We start from the raw sequence: 18079 nt of genomic DNA on the forward strand, positions 1-18079 counted from the left end.
AAAATATTGAAGTGATGATATCTCAAAATATTATATCACATTGCGAATCGATACAAAATAAGAAACCATCGATGATATCTTTAATACAATATTGGCGCAATATTGTGAAAGATTATGAGGATCTGAATTCTACGTTTATTTAAGCATGCCGCGTAGAAAATTTATCAAGTGACATGAAAGGATACGTTTTGGTAAGTGTAAAACTTGTTTGATTTGCAGTCCAGACACTTGAAGATGTCATATATGAAATGTTGAATATTGTCACTTGACAAAATTTATATGAAACTTTCAAAAGATTCAAAATGTTTGAAGCATATAAAAGTTTCTGGGAAACTTATTTAGAATCCTCATATTGTATAAGCTTATAGCTTGAAAATTATAGGAACTTTTGGAGAGTTTTCAAAAGTAATAGATTATTTGCTGAAATGAGAAATATGAAGTATGATATCTTAGTGTATTTGGTGCACAACATTAATGTATCTTGTAAATACTACAAGGCCTGATATAGTTTTTTCAGTCAATTTGTTAGCAAGATATATTTTTGCTCCTATTAGGAGACATCGAAATGAAATAAAAGACATGAACTTATTTTATTCTAAAGCTTGCGGTCCCGATCTTGTTGATTATGCTGATGCTGGGTACTTATTTAATCCGCATAAATCTTAGTCTCAAACATGCAATGTGTTCACATGTGGGGACATTGCCATAGCTTAGAGATATACAAAGCAATCTATCTAACCACTTCATTGAACCATGATAAGATAATAGCTATTCATGAAGCTAGCCGAGAATGTGTTTTAATGAGGCCCATGATACATCTCATTTGAGAAAAATGTGGTTTGAAATGTGACAATGTACTCATAGTTTTATACAAAGATAATGCAACATTTATAGCACATCTTAATGGAGGATTAATAAAAGGAGATAGAACGAAGCACACTTCATCAAAGCTTTTCTACATACGTACAATGTGACTGATTTATTCACCAACTCTCCTTCAATTGCAACTTTCAATAAGATGGTGCACAAGATCGGAATGCAAAGACTCAAGAATGTTCTTATTAGGGGGAGTTAATACGCGCTGTACACTTTTTTCCTTATGAGGTTTTGTCCCACTGATTTTCCTTGTAAAGTTTTTAATGAGGCAGCCTATATGCGTATTGTTAGAGATGTATACTCTTATTCCTTCACTAGATTTTTTTCCACAGAGTTTTTTTTAGTAAGGTTTTAACGAGGCACATTATCTATCAATTAGACATTCAAGGGGAAGTGTTATAAATATATTACCATATATAGTGAATGTCTACTTTACCATATATAATGAATGTCTACTTTATCATATATAGTATCTATAAAAAAATTAGAAACCCTAAGGTTATTTTTTCCATGTAAATAAAGGAGTTTTTTTCATTGTAATTCACCCCTCAAAAATTCTCTATGATAAATAAAGAAATCTCCTCTCTTCTCTCTATTCTTCTTCTTGTTTACTTTATATTTCATAACAAGATAAAAATATATATACTTTTAATGTATATTCTTGGCTTCTTTCAGGATCTACATCTTTATGTTTTGATTCTCTTGAGTGAAAAATTTTTTGCTCCACCATTGAATATACAGTCATACAAAATTAGATAAGATTAGAAATGAGAAGTCTGCTCGAAATGGTTTTGACATATTTTGCTTAGATGTATTGATGCATCAGGACAATGCAAAGCAAAATGTGGTTACGTTACGAAACATACTATAACAAACAATAGATTAGTCATTTCGTCCACTCTTAGGTGAAGCATTGCTCTCAAAGACTCAAATGCACAAAATGCTTTACGCAATTGCCGCAACATTTCACGAAACAACGCAATCCAACTCCATATCTAAATACAGTATAACTATCTCATTTCAATTTTTTTAATCATAATTTGGAGTATAACTATCAAACCAATTAGTATTTGATGTGAATTGAAATATGAAAAATTTATTTTTAAAAAATAAAATTAAAATCTTTAAAATCTAAATTAAAAATACTATAAATCACAAAAATTAATAATTTAAAATATTTTAAAAGTATATAAAATAATATGATCAAAGAAAATATGTTTTGATAGTCGATATAATAACAATGAAAAGCTCAATTTCTTAACCGTCAATTTCAGGCACATTATTTTTTATTTGTTTTGCCTTTTTTAGAATTATTTGAAAGATCAATTTTATTTTAATCCTTTATCTTATTATTTTTTAAATAATTCTAGCTTGTACACTTTTCTTTTTTAACAATATGATAAATTTATATATATATATATATACTAGTCTCATTTGTCCCGTGCTAAGCCCGGATTAAAAATTAATGTTAAATTTTATATTTGTAATTCTTTATCTTGTTTTTTATTTTTATTTTATTTTTGTTACATTAGATTAGTTGTAAAGGTAGTTCGACAATAGCTTAATAGTTCTAGTATAAATCAAATAAAAAAGGGCAGCCCGGTGCACTAAAGCTACCGCTATGCGCGGTGTTCGGGGAAGGGCCCCACCACAAGAGTGTATCGTACGCAATCTTACCTTGCATTTCTACCAGAGGCTGTTTCCAAGACTTGAACCCGTGACCTCCTGGTCACATGGCAACAACTTTACCAGTTTTTTCTTTTATAAATCAAATATTTTTTTTTTTTGTAAATTAAAAGAATAATTTTTTCTTAGAGTTTATTTTAGATTTTCTTTTTAGTTTCAAACACATGCATGCACCAACACTATTTTTCTTTTTATGATAGTTTTAGAGATTAAAGTTTTTAATGATTCAAATCGGATTTTTTCTATCAATTCAATTTATATTGATTAACCTATTTTTTTCTCAATTAAGCTAATATTAATTAATTAACTCATTTATTACAAAAACTAAATAAATTCTGACATTCAAAGAAATGTAAGAAATATTTAATACTGCAAATTGTTGTATGATAAAGCTAACTTATAATTGAAGAGAAAATTTAATTTAAATAATTAAAAGACTTGATTTAACAAAATACTTTTGCAGATGTTCCTTCATATTGAACTATACAAAAAACATTTAACTTTAATAGTTTCTTTTTTCTAAAATACATGTTAAGAAATTTAGATTGATATTTATTAAACGTGTATGAAGCTTTAATATTTTATGTTAAATTAATTATTTTCTCCCAAATTATATAAAATATTGATCATCCCGTTATTTTATAAAATCATTATCGAAAAATGTGAAAAAGAATTACTCACATTTTTCATTATTTTATGTCATTAATATTTGGAGAGTTAAATTGTATTTTAAAAAAATTAACTTTCCAAATATTTTCAGCTATATAAAATATAATTTTTGCTTTAATAATTAAGCATGTACTAAGTTAGAAAGGAAATGTCAAAATACTTATTTACTTGATCGTGATAAATTTATTAGAAAAAATGATAATTTGAAATAAGATTATTAAATATTTTCACAAAATAGAAAGACAACAAACTTTTAGATTAATTTTGAATTTGATTGTATAAATAGTTTTTTATGATGTTACTATTATTTTTCCATGATCACATTTTTATAGAATTTAATAAGTCCATATAATTGCTTAAATTTATTAAAATGGATAAAAATTTGTGGAGTAACTAAAACATAAATTAGAGATAAAATATTAAAATTGACAAAAAAAAACTTTATGTGAGAACTATTAAAATCTCACATTCTCTTTCATATATAGTAGTAAAGTCAATAATATACAACACAAAATAGTTACGTTACCAAACATAAACCATCCAGAGAAAATATTGAATAGTGGTTAGCACAATTGACTTGTGTGGTTGCGTCCATGTTTAGCACAGTAGACTATCCTTACATGAAAGATCGTACACTAGTGATTGTGTGAAAGATGGTAACACTAGAGTGAAAGATTGAAAGATTGGAGTACACTAATAGCAGAGTGAAAGATTAGTCCACTAATAATTGAGTCATTTAATCTGCCATTTAATTACATTGGAAAATAGGGGACAGGAAAATGAAGATTGAATTAATTGAAAAAAGATAGGGAGAGAAATAAAAAAAGTTCTTTGAAAAAAAATATAACATATCATCATTGCCTATAATTCATCATTATAATATAGGGAAAAATGTGTGAAAAACACCTGTATTTAGGCAAAATTTTTAGTTACGCACCTTGAACTTTGCGAGGGTCTTATGACCCATCTAAACTATTTTTTATCGTATTTAACTGGTATATATTCGCCTCTCATTAAATATTTTTTTCCTACGCGTTCAATGTGCATGAAATACACGTAGTGACCCAAGTGCCAAATATATGTCAGTTAAATATGGTAAAAAATAGTCTAGAAAAGTCATAGAACCCTCACAAAGTTCAAGATATATGACTGTAAATTTTGCCAAAATATAAATATTTTTGGCACCTTTTTCCCTGTAATATACCATCATATACAAGAAGAGTGTATCCTATAATTGAATTCCTCGATGACATGTAATGTAATGATGAAGAGTTTCATATTATGTAACAATTAACTTGATGTGATTGTGACATATTTTATTTTGTCTTTCCTATTTTATTTTATCATTCATCCTTTCTAAGAAAATAATATTATAAATAAATAATTTAAATTGATGATATATAGAATTATGAAAAGACAAAAGAAATTAGAAGATCATAGTATAGTATGAGTGATTCGATAGATTTGAATTCCCATAATGTAGCTTTTTCAAGCATTATATTCAAATCAACCTATTATTAAATATTAAAAAATATTTTTATCTTTTAGTTTTTATATATCAGAAGGAGTGATTTTGAGATGTTAGTTATTGGACATTACATAAAAAATTTGAGGATAATATAGTTTTTAAAACATTGTGCAAGATAAGCTTGCTGATTCACATTTCAAGTAACTACACTTAACCATTTTCAAGTAACTAATTCATATTTCAAGTCAATACATTTAACCATTTTCAAGTCACTAATACATATTTCAAGTGACTACACTTGATCATTTTCAAGTCACTATTTTCATATTTCAAGTGACTACGTTTGATCATTTTCAAGTCACCAGTACACATTTCAAGTGACTACACTTGACCATTTTCAAGTAACTAATTCACATTTCAAGTAACTACACTTAACCATTTTCCTGTAACTAATTCATATTTTAAGTCAATACACTTAACCATTTTCAAGTTACTAATACACATTTCAAGTGACTACACTAAATCATTTTCAAGTCACTAGTACACATTTCAAGTGACTACACTTAAGCTTTTTCGAGTAACTAATTCGCATTTCAAGTAACTACAATTAACCATTTTCAAATAACTAATTCATATTTCAAGTCAATACACTTAACCATTTTCAAGTCATTAATACACATTTCAAGTGACTACACTTGATCATTTTCAAGTCACTATTTCCATATTTCAAGTGACTACACTTGATCATTTTCAGGTCACTAGTACACATTTCAAGTGACTATACTTGACCATTTTCAAGTAATTAATTCACATTTCAAGTAACTACACTTAGCCATTTTCAAGTAACTAATTCATATTTCAAGTCAATACACTTAACCATTTTCAAGTAACTAATACACATTTCAAGTGACTACACTAAACCATTTTTAAGTCTATATTTTGATATTTCAAGTTACTAAACGACATCAAAATACAAGTTCACAGTTTAAAGTAATTAATTCACATTTCAAAACACTATACCTAACCACTTTCAAGTAACTAATTCATATTTCACATTAGATACATCACAATTCAAAATAAAATTATTAAACTTTCATTTATACTATAAGTTAAACAATTCAACGGATTTAATAAAGCAAATAAGTAGATGTGTCACATGTCACTCTCGCACCATATAATCATGACAACCGAACACTTTTAGCTGCTATTGTAAACATGTGCTGAAAATGCACAAAATCACCTCAAAATTTACTGTTTCCTAGTCTATCATTACTATATACACACAAATTATTTGTAGTAGATTATGTTGTTGAAATTACGGTTGATACACATAGTAATGAGAAACCTCCCAAAGCAGTAGGCATAATTTTTGTAATTGACATTTTACCAAATGCTTTACCTACACAAGTAGCATTTCCACTACTAGTAAAACCAGGAAAACCGACCACAAAAACCGACCACATGTGGTCACTTTTTATGTTTTTGCGACCACAAAAGCAATCACAAGGTGTGATAAAAAAACAGTGGTAGCTTTTTTTAAAACCGACTACATGTATATATATATATATATATATATATATATATATATATATATAAAATTCAATATATATTTAGTAAAGTGACCACACTTTACTAAAGTCAAAATAAAAGTTCACATTTCAAGTAACTAAAACTAAACATTTTAACTCACTAATTCACTTCACAAGTTACCAAACTTAACTAAATTCAAAACCCAAGTTCACCTTTCAAGTACCTACACCTAAACATTTTCAAGTCACTTCTCAAATGACCATACTTTACTAAATTCAAAACAAAAGTTCACATTTTAAGTAACATTTAAAGATCTATAATCATGTCCCTCCCACACCATATAATTATCACAAAATTTCTATGGCTTTCAAAGCCTTCTACAGAGAACAATCCCACCTTAACACTACATTTAAAGACTTCATTATAAAAAAATAGAGAGAAATCAACTTACCTTTGCTTGGCCTAAATTAAAAAGAAAGAGACAAGTGGTCACCGAAAAATAACAAAGCAATTCATTTTTGAATTCGGATTCTTGCAAAAAGCAACTCTATGTCAGTAATTGTAATACCTCGTATTTTTTAGCTCAGTTTAGCTTTCAGTACACAAAAATTCTGATTTATAACCTTTAATATAGGTGGAATTTCCCATTTTAAGACTCACCGACTTGTAGAAAATTTAGTCAGCTTTTCAACGATATAAAATTCTCCCAAATCTCATATCTGGGTGAGAAGTTATGGCACTTTTAGTAAAATAGTGTGCCAAACTAAGCATCACCGCATCGCACTGACAGGCCAAATGAAAATTGTCAGTTTTCAGTGAAACTCCGCGATTCCAGCACATCGCGGTGAAGCCTTAGTTCCTAATTGGCATTTTTCAGTGTGTCACCGTGATAGCACCGTGTCCTGCCAATGGCCAAATTCACGTTCAGTGAGTCACCGCGATGGTGCCGCGTCGCGGTGAAGTTACAGTTCGGGATGGTCTTTTTCCAGTGGTACAATGCGATAGCACCACGTCATGCCGTTGGACAAAATTGGAATTGTCCCTTATCCAGTGACCTAACATGATTGCACTGCGTTGCACCGGCATGAAAAATTGGGATTTCAGTTTCCAATTTTGAGTTTGAAATTTTCCCAGGGACTTTTAAGTCTTTTTTCTTCACCTTATTTAATCTAAAGCACGTGAATTAATCCCCCAAAAGTTGATTAAGTCATTATTATTCAATTTCCCCAAATCAAAAAGCATTCTCTCTCAAATAGAAAGCCCTAGTATCTAAAATTCAAGATCAATTCTCAAGAAAATTACCAAGAATCTTCAAGAAGTTAATTTCTCAGGTATGTTAGGTGTTCATTCATGGGTCCTTACCACCCATGGATCCCAAGAATCCTTTTTCAAAATACAATATTTAGATTTTTATGAATTCCATGATTGAATTTGATTGTACTCATGTTCATGATGTTGTTTGGGTTTTAATCCATGATTAATTACAAGTTTCATGAAATATAGGTAGCATGTGTGATGAATTATGTGATTCTCATGTTCAATCCTTGAATCTACAAGTTGATTGTTGTAGCCATGATATTTATATGTTTATTATTATATGAAATAATCATGCTCCCCAAGTGTTTGTTAAAATGCATATGTGAATTGAATAGTGCAATCATGACATGTTAGCATGTGTTCCCATTCATGTACAAGTTCATGCCTTACAAGTGTTTGACAAAATGTCTCAATGAATAAATTATGACTAAGTCATTATCCATTGTGCCTTTTTAGACTGTGCCATGTTTTATTGTAGATGCTATCGAGTTCTGGGGGTATTTAATATATAAAATATAGCTATTTACCTAGAATTACAGTATTTACAGAATAGTTTTAGTAATGTCATAAACAGTATCACTCTGTTAGTTACAGAACTCAGTGAAACTCAGTCCAATTCAGTCCATTCTAATAATCAGTGACATTCAGTTGGGAGTAGGATTCAACACCGAGCGAACCCAAGGATGGGGGCTTACTTGTTAGTAGATAGCAGTCCTTGCATTCCAGAACTACTTAGCCAACGTAGGTTGAGATATCAACCTGCCAGTTGAAGGTTGATAAGGTGTTTACCTGCCAGTTGAGGGTAATGCCGTTCTTATTAGGGAACCTTCCAGTAGAGGGTGACCCTTAGTCCTTTGGGACGACATTTCAGTGGATCCACATAGCCAGTGTCTATACCCGTGGCACGGTACTGACACTCTTCCAACTGGGTTACAGGTTGGACCCCAATTAGTTTTAAGAGGGGCATGTCGGTTAGATAATTACCTCCCATAGTTTCAGTTTTAGTCTTCAGTATAGAACTCAGTTTAGTTCTACAGAATTAGGACCATTAGTAACAGTCACCAGTTATCAGTAATCTCAGATATTAGTTACTCAGTTATCAGAACTCAGTACTCAGTTTTAGTATAAATCTCAGATATAGTATATATGTATATGCACAATATTGCATACTCAGTGTTTACAACAGCTTCAGTTATCTATGTACTCTCATTCAGTTATATTCATATCACTCAGTCAGTTACTGTTCATGCATATGAACCCATGTATTAAGCTTTACCTTATCTAGCATACCATTACATTCCCACGTATTGATCGCATACCTATTTCTCTCTCTATGATGTCTCGTATTATAGGTTCGGACGCTCTGGTCCTGACTGGACTTAGCCAGATTCAGTCAGTAGCAGCAGATTCAGTAGTGAGTCCTCATCTATTGAGGATATTCTTTTATCTAAGTACTATAATAGATTCAGTATTTTTAGCAGTTGGAGTTAGTTGGGGGCTTGTCCCATTATCTCCTTATTCAGATAGTTCAGTTAGAGGCTTTTTAGACTAGACTAAATCAGACAGTATTCAGTTTGGAAGATGTTATTATCAGTTTCTATATTTGTCATTATTCATATTATGAACCTTATGGAATTTTCAGCCAACTTCCACATTATTTCAGTATTATTATTCAGTGCTAATAGTAGGTACCAGTCATGGATTAGATTATGGTTCTTCGGGGTCGTAAGCACCGTGTGACATCCGGGGTGCAGACTCGGGGTGTTAAAGTAATGCAAGCCATAGATGGCAATAGACTCTTAAAAGGAAACATTTCAAAAAAACTCTGTAAATAATGTCACATTTCATCAATCACAACTAAGTATATTTGAGTTAAGTATATTTCCTTCTTTAGGACTATAATTTTCTTAATTATGCCCAATTAGTATCACATGGACACCTACAGTTATGTAAATTAGGGTAAAAAGGGGTTAGAAATGAATGCAATTATAGCATAAAAATTAAGGGATAAATTTCAATTCGAAATTCCGGTGAATTTATTATGCATCAGGAAAAACAAAGAAAGGGTCAATTTATGTACAATGTTTGAAGGTCAGTGTAGTTTTTCGGTGAATTTGCTGACCTAACAGCTTTCAGTGAGCTGAGGTTGGTGAAGAAAAGTTCCATCGATGGAACGATAGAATTGTAGTCAGAATTGTGCAGCTTAAGTCGCTGACAGTGTTGTCAAATCGATGAGCTGATGTTGATTTCATCGTCGGTGTTGCCGGATCAGTGAGCTAATGTCTGTGTCCTCGCCGATGCTGTCAGATCGGCGAGGTGAGTGTGGTGGTCGGTGAGGTGAGTTATCAGTGAGGTGAGTCGCGAGTGAAGTGAATTCTCAATTGAGAGACTAGGATAATTACAAAGGAAAAAGGGGCAATTAAGATTAGGTTGGGTCGGGTCATTATCGGGTATTTCAAATTTTTTAGAAAATCAATCATAATAAGCAGTCGATTTATTTTTTTAAAAAATTATCATTCGAAACCACCACTTGTGATCGATTTTTATTTAAAAATTAAAATTTTAATAAATTGTATAATATGTATAGTAACATCCAAATAATTTAATGCAATGCATATATAAATCCGATAATTAGTTATTGTATCATTACATTAACATGAGTAGTATATTTCCTCAATCGTATAATAATATAAATGCATTTCATATATTAGGATAAATTTTTGGTTAATTAGCTTTTAAATACGATATTATATACCTCATAATACAACGTGTTAGTTAGATAAATAATTATCGGTTAATTAGATTACGTTATTACACTTCAACAATATACCCTTGTCTACATTGACACAAGTAGTCTAGTTTCTCAATAGTATAATATCAATGTATTATTCAAAATATTTTGATATATAGATTAAACTATCTAACTTTTGATCACTGCATACGTCACTACATGAGATATACATATATATACATATATTCGATTGGCTATCAACTTCCAAATACGTACTATATACATCACATAAATGATTTTACTATCCCATAATAATACAAAGTATTTCACATATACTAAGATAAATTATCGGTTAGTTTATCTTATGTTATTATACCTTCACTACATAATATATATATGAGGGTTTGTGTACACACACACACACACACACACACACACATATATATATATATATATATGAATCGGCCTAGACTATCTTCTATCCGTATAGATATGTCCCTATGAGCGACTACGCCGATCTTTATATATTTTGGCCACGTCCCTTTTCGCTCCGAAGAAGAAGGTTTGGATCTTTCAATCTTATGTCGTAAGGTATGTGGCCTATGTTAGGTCCATAAGATACCACAACTTTTGGTGTTCTATGATTCACCTCCGACTAATGAGTAGGTAGTTCGATCCTTTTATTTTGATCTTTTTAGTAAACTGATGGGGGGATGCGGAGCACTAGGTCGAATTACTATATAAAGAAGAGTTGTAAACTATAGAACTTCTTGTTCGAGTAGGACTATTTCTGTTTTTCTCGTTCCTTCTCTTCGATAAGAATAGGGATTTGAAATGATACAAATTCCGCTTCATTCTGCTGTGCTCAACGAAAGAACTGCCTAAGCATACTTTTTCGGATCCAAACTTCTTTGTTCTTTCTAAGTCTTCTTCTTGCATAAAATAATGCCACTGTTGCAAAAATCAGAATTTTAGTAGTAGACGGCATCCCATCTTAGTTTTGAGTAGGCGGAACCATTCTGTTTTGGTTCTTCTCCACGGGTGATCCAGGAATTTTCCTATTATTTTCTCAATTGAGATTTCGATATAGAAGGATCTTATATCACCTTGGGAGAGTTTAAAATGAGTAATGTTAACCATTTCATTATTCACACAAACCCTTCGATGACTTATCGGCTGCCTTGCTTGAGGAATAATTTCACAAAAATGGAGACGAACAAGGATAACATATATATATATATATGTATATACACACTCATACACACTATCGACTATCAGGTTTTAAATACGTACTATGTACATCACATACGTACACTAGTATATTACCCCGTAATATAGTGCGACGTATTTCATATACATACTTTGACGATTTATCGATTAATTTGATTAACTTATATTAATATAACTTCAACATATAGTATATTATTACTCCGATCGTTTCAAATCAAGGTACGTATTCAATATGTTTGGATAGATTCTGCCAGTTTTTGACTACATCATTCATTGATCATAACATCATATATATATATCAACTCTTGAATACGTACTATATACATCACATCCAAAAGTATATTACCTCATAATACAACACATTCATTATATTCTGATGAATTAGCGGTTATATATGTACATTACACTATTATTGCTCCAATAGCATAATATTATTACCACAATTATATGATATAGGCATATTCATTATACAAAGATTATGTTTAACGTAATTTAACGTATATACAATGGAAAATATTTATTTTATATATCGAAACATCAGTAATTGATAAACATTATGTTTAACGTAATTTATTTATTTTATCTGATATATTTCTTAGTATGAATTTTAATTTATTTTTATTATTATTATATTTCTTATCAACTACGTGTGATCAGTGTAATTTTAAAAAATAATATATTTGATTTTACATATAATAATTAAAATATATTTTTTAATCAAAAGTGATCTCAAGTGGTTGTTTTGCGATTATTTTTTAATAAAAAGCGACCATAAGTGGTCTCTTTTTTAAAATGTTTTCTTTCTCTATCTTTTAAATAGAAAAGTGGCCACGAATGGTCTCTTTTATATAAATATTTTTGTTTAATTTTTAAAGAAAATCAACCACAGGTGGTTTCAATTTATTTTTTCATTTTTTTAATAAAAAAGCGACCACTAGTGGTCGGTTTCTTAAATAATTTTTTTTTATTCCAAAAGCGACCACTTGTGGTTGCTTTATAAAAGATTTTTAATTTAATTTTTAAAATAAAAGAGACCACACGTGATCTCTTTTTAAAAATAGTTTTTAATTATATTTTTAAAATAAAAAGCGACCACTAGTGTTCACTTTTTTAAAATTATTTTTTGGGGCATTTTTTAATGTCAAAAAGCGACTACAAGTGGTTGCTTTTTTAAAAAAAGTTATTTTTTAAAAGAAATAATAATTAATATAAAGATTCTTGAAATGATTATTTTGTAATTTTAAAATATAAACACTTTTACTTTTTTATATTTATTTTGTAAAATAAATTTAAAAAACAACCACATGTGGTCGCTTTTATTACGACCACAAGATGGGGTCTCTTTTATTGCACCACAAGCTGTGGTCAATTTTTTATGGTCGGAAAAACTATTTTTTTTAGTAGTGAATTCCCTAATTGCTCATATTTCGCACGAAAATTCAACAGAATACACAAGATGCACACACGCGGGCAAACACACACACACACACATACATACATACATACATACACACACACACACACACACACACACACACATATATATATATATATATATATATATCACTTACTATCGACTATCAAGTTCTAAATATATAGTATATACATAACATCTACATTAGTATATAATTACCCCATACACAACGTATGCATATTGTTACCACTAGTGGTTGCTTTTTCAAAATATTTTATTTTTTATTTTTTTAATCATAAAGCGACACAAGTGGTCGGTTTTTATAAATAATTTTCTTTGTACTTTTTTTTTAATCAAAAAGTGAGCACAAGCGGTTGCTTTTTTAAAAATATTTTTGATTTAATTTTTTTAAAAAGTGGTCGCTTTTTAAAAATATTTTATTTACTTATTTATTAATCAAAAACCGACCACTTGTGGTCATTTTTTGTAAATATTTGTTTAATTTTTTAAATGAAAAGTTACCACAAGTGGTCGATTTTTGTATAATATTTTAATTTTATTTTTTAATGTAAAGCAATCACTTGTGGTTGATTTTATAAAATATTTTTTTAAATACAATAATATAGATAAAATGCACAATATATACATTCAAAATGGAGAATTTGAGATAAACAAAAATTTAGATAGATCCAAGGACACACTATAAATAAGGTAATTACAATTCTTAGACACTTTCATATATGAGAATACATCATATTTATCATTCAATAATGCTAATTCTGAAAATACACATAACATTATAGGTTTGTGTTGTAGGGGATGAGGTTGTTGTTGTTCGAATTGATTCTGGGATGGAATTATCAATTTGCAATTTTCTCCAACACTGTTGTTCTCTTTCATCACTGTTAAATATTACCATCAAAAGCCTAGTTAAGATACTTATAATAATTGAATTTTGAGCTGAAATCATAACCTACAATTGGATCTTCTTGCTTTGACCCTTCTCGCTTCAACTGGAATACCCAAAAACCTTTGAATCTATAGTGAAATAGTGGATCTAAGAAACAAAAAAAATAACGTCTTATAACGGAGAAGAAAACATACCATTCATATATAATTAAAATATGAGAAGAGGCGATTGTAGAATGACTGAATTATATAGACTATTCACAGCCAAATCTTTTGGTATCTTTCAACTTCTTTGAAGGAGCAAGAGAAAATTTTCTTTTGCATAACGGGTATTGTAATGATTGTAGGCTTTTCTTATCCTATAAAGAGTTTGAGGCATATTGAACGAAAAAAAAATAAGGCACTTGTCATCATACGGTAAATTTGGTTTAAATCGTATAGTCCTAAGAGAAATTAAAATCTTTTTCGATAAATAGTGATGAATAACTTAAAAATATTTTCACAATTAGGTGTAGATATCAGTAATTAGCAATTAATTATATGTTTTAACGATAATTTTGTCAATGGTTGTTAAAAATGACATTTTTAATAAACATCTAATATATCCGACGTTTATATTGAATGCCACTATTTTAGCATCATTTTCGCTAAATATCACTGAAATCAATGACACTTACATTAAACATCATAATATATTCAACGTTTGCATCAAATGTCACTATTTTCTTGACTCTTTTGCTAAATGTCGCTAAAATCAATGACATTTTGCAATAAATGTCCTTATTTTATTGACATTTTTTATCAAATGTTGTCGTTTTTATGACATTTGATATCAAATGTCATTATTTTACGACAATTGTTCATAAATGTCAAGAAATTCTTCATTTTCTGATATTTATTTCAAATGTCGCCAAATAAATGTTGTCGTATCTTTATCTTTTTGTAGTGGTTTGAATCATCGTTCCTATGTATAAAGACCCGAACCCAATGGTTTCTACCTAGAAATAAGTATGAATAATAATTCTTTAGTGTGGTAACATCTTCGGAGATGGATTGAAGTCTTAAATATCGCCTAGCTAAGAGTTAAGTTGAGCACTTTCCTATCCATTGAATTTTGGTATATAATTTTTCTTGGGTCAACTTCAAGTGACAATTACTCCTAGAATATAAGGGCTTATGTGGCCCATAATATATCAAATTAAAACTCTTCTAGTCTTTTTTCCAATGCAACTGACTTTTTGTCAATTCGAGTTCGGAGTTAAAAGTTATGGGTGTTTTAGTAAGACACTATACAGGGTATGCGTTTGGGTCGCGAGGCAAAGTTCCACCTTCGCTTTGGCCTTGCGCTGCAAACCTTGTGGTTTTCTTTGGCATTGCGCTGCCAAGTCTTTCTTGAACATCAAATAGTGTTCCGTTTTGAGTTATTTTAATGGCAAAGGGTTTGTTTTCACCCTCCCAAACCATTTCTAATCCTTTATGGATGAAATTAAGGCTATTAAACACATTATATCACTTCTCAAAATCCCCAGATCATCTATCCTTAAGCAAGAGAAGAGAAACTACCTAGGGTTGAGGATTTTAAGCTTCAAGGGTCAATTTTTTCAACGTTCTCTTTGATTTCAAGGTATGTAGGACTATCCTAACTCTCACGGGCACAAATTTTATGTTTTTAACAACCTTTAAAGATGTATATATATATATATATATATATATATATATATATATGTATGTATATGTAATGGGTTTTGGAAACCATTTGAAGAGGATGCATCATGAACCCATGTTTGATGAAATTATGAAATTAATAGGGTTTTTTTCCATTAATTTGAATTGTGGTAATCCGTACATATGTTATGTGTTTCGAAAAGTGATTTAATACCATGATTCATGAAACCCCCTCGCATGAAACTTATTGTCTTAACAGGTTATACATTGTGAAATGGGTAGATCATGAATTATAAGTCCCGTATTTGATCATGAGATTTACGTATAACTAATGTTTGGGGCTCTTTATGAATGATTATACTTCTCAAGTTTTAAATTCCCCCTTAACTATTATGCATGGTTGTTTTGCACGTTTTCAAAGAGGTACTTCTCATGCTAGAGCCTTTTGTGACCTAATGAAGAAGTTGCATGTTTTTTATGTAAGAATTGACCACCACATGTTAAAGTACTGACAAAAAAATGTTTTGTACAAGTTAGTATGATGTTTGATATAAAAACTCTCTCATGATGTTTAAATCTTTTGGATGGTCAATAACATGCTTTGAATAAAAAGGGCTACGGACATGATTTGATAAGATAAAGCTTGCAAGTCTAGGTATGACGATACCTATTATGAAATGCCCTTAATATGAAAGAAATGAGTATGTTGAGCATGAATCATGACTTTAAGAGACTAAAATTGGGCTTAAAGAGAGTTAGATGGTTAACCGAAGAAAGTATGAGTTAAAAGACTCACCACTGAAAATCATGTTTTACCGATGCTGGATATAGTACACTGCTTTATGATCTTATGTACTTTTAATTCATGTCGTCCCAATTTGAGACTATAGTTAGGAGCCCTGGTTTGTGATCTTATGCACTACCATGACATGTTGACTTGATTGGGGATTATGACACCCTGCTTTATGATCTTGCGTGTCCCCCTTACTGATACTCCAATCCTTGTGGAAAACTTGGATTAGGGGCTTGATCGTCGAGTCAAGGGTGAATTTCACATAGTCTGTGGAATTTTAGAAATGTAGGGTGTGCAATTTAGCTCAAAACTAAAGCAAAGAGTTGAGTCCATGATTTACAAAATTATTTTGAAGCTCATTAATTATGCCCATGTGTTATATATATATATATATATATATATATATATATATGATGCTAAATTGTTTTCAAAATGCTCTCATTATGTTATACGAAATATATGTTATTTTTGGGTTAGTTCTACATACCAATGCTCTCCAAATATTGACACCCCTCCCCCATATTACAGGATCCGAGGTATAGTCCTATGGTCCATCACATTAGTAGAATCTATGGATTTGACAGAGTTGGTGAGCCATTATCTTTCAGAAGGGATGTTATTCATATGTTTATCTAATTCAGTTTATGGTCCAGCCAGGGGCATTGTCCCGATTGAGATAGTTAGTTCTCAGTAGAGGCTACGTAGACGGTATTTTAAGTATTGTATGGTCACAACTTCATTGACACACTTTGGTTTATAAGTGTAACGCCCCAAAAGCAGGCCCTGAGATGTCACACAATGCTCAAGACTACGAGTAGCCTTAAGCTAACTGTAACACCCCGCATTTTTCTAGTGTACTTTAAGTCCCTATACTTAAGTATTCACATATAAAATTTTTGAAACAATCATTATTTTTTAGTTTAGAGCCTACCATTGCGTGAAAAATTAAATTAGCTTTCCAACGATATAAAATTTGCCAAAATTCAATAACCTGGTAAGAAGTTATGGCGATTTAAAGTTTCAGTCGTAAATCACCATCATTTTAACCCTTAGCGCATCGCGTAGGCAGCCCAAATGACAATTGTCAATTTCCAGTGTTACTCCACGATCATGGCGCATCGCGGAGCAGGCCAATTTCCCGTTTGTCAACTTCTAGTGAAGGTACATGATCATGGAGCGTCGTAGAGCTGGCCAAAATGGCATCCAAAGCTTTACCACGATGGCACAGCATCACGGTGTTTGTCCAGGTCCCAATTGTCCAAATTCCAGTGGCTTGGCGCGATAGTGGTGCGTCACTCCAAGGCCATAATTTTGCTTTTTCAGTTTTCAGCTTCCATTTTTAAATGTGTTTAAGGGTATTTGTGTCTTTTTACTAAGCCCTAAACTCATCCTAAACATGAAATTTAGCCCCTAATTGACCTAAATACTCATCATTATTCACTTTCTCTCAAATTAATAATCCGCTTTTAAAGAACAACAAACCCTAGCCCTCAAAAATCAAGGCAATTTCTCAAGAACTCTCCATCAATACTTCTAATTTCAGTAACCCAGGTATGTTAGATGTTTATCCATGGATCCCTTTTCATCCATGTAGTCCAAGTATTCGTTTTAATTATAAATCTATCTCTTTTTCAAGTTTATTTGATTTTAAATTATGATTTCATCCATGAATCTCCATGTACTATTGATTTTATACCATGTTACCATGAAATTATTGTTATTATTTAATTCCTCACATTTTAATATTATTATTTATTGAACAAAACCATGATTTAGCTCTATTATGTCGGA

The 18079-nt window shown here is 30.6% G+C and overlaps 1 pseudogene; it reads right to left on the reverse strand.

Moving 5' to 3' along the window:
• Window positions 1-10797: 10797 nt before the first annotated feature.
• On the reverse strand, window positions 10798-11498 carry LOC124897104 (annotated as a pseudogene).
• Window positions 11499-18079: the final 6581 nt, after the last annotated feature.

Source organism: Capsicum annuum, chromosome 3 (assembly GCF_002878395.1).
Source record: "Capsicum annuum cultivar UCD-10X-F1 chromosome 3, UCD10Xv1.1, whole genome shotgun sequence".
Taxonomy (NCBI): domain Eukaryota; kingdom Viridiplantae; phylum Streptophyta; class Magnoliopsida; order Solanales; family Solanaceae; genus Capsicum; species Capsicum annuum.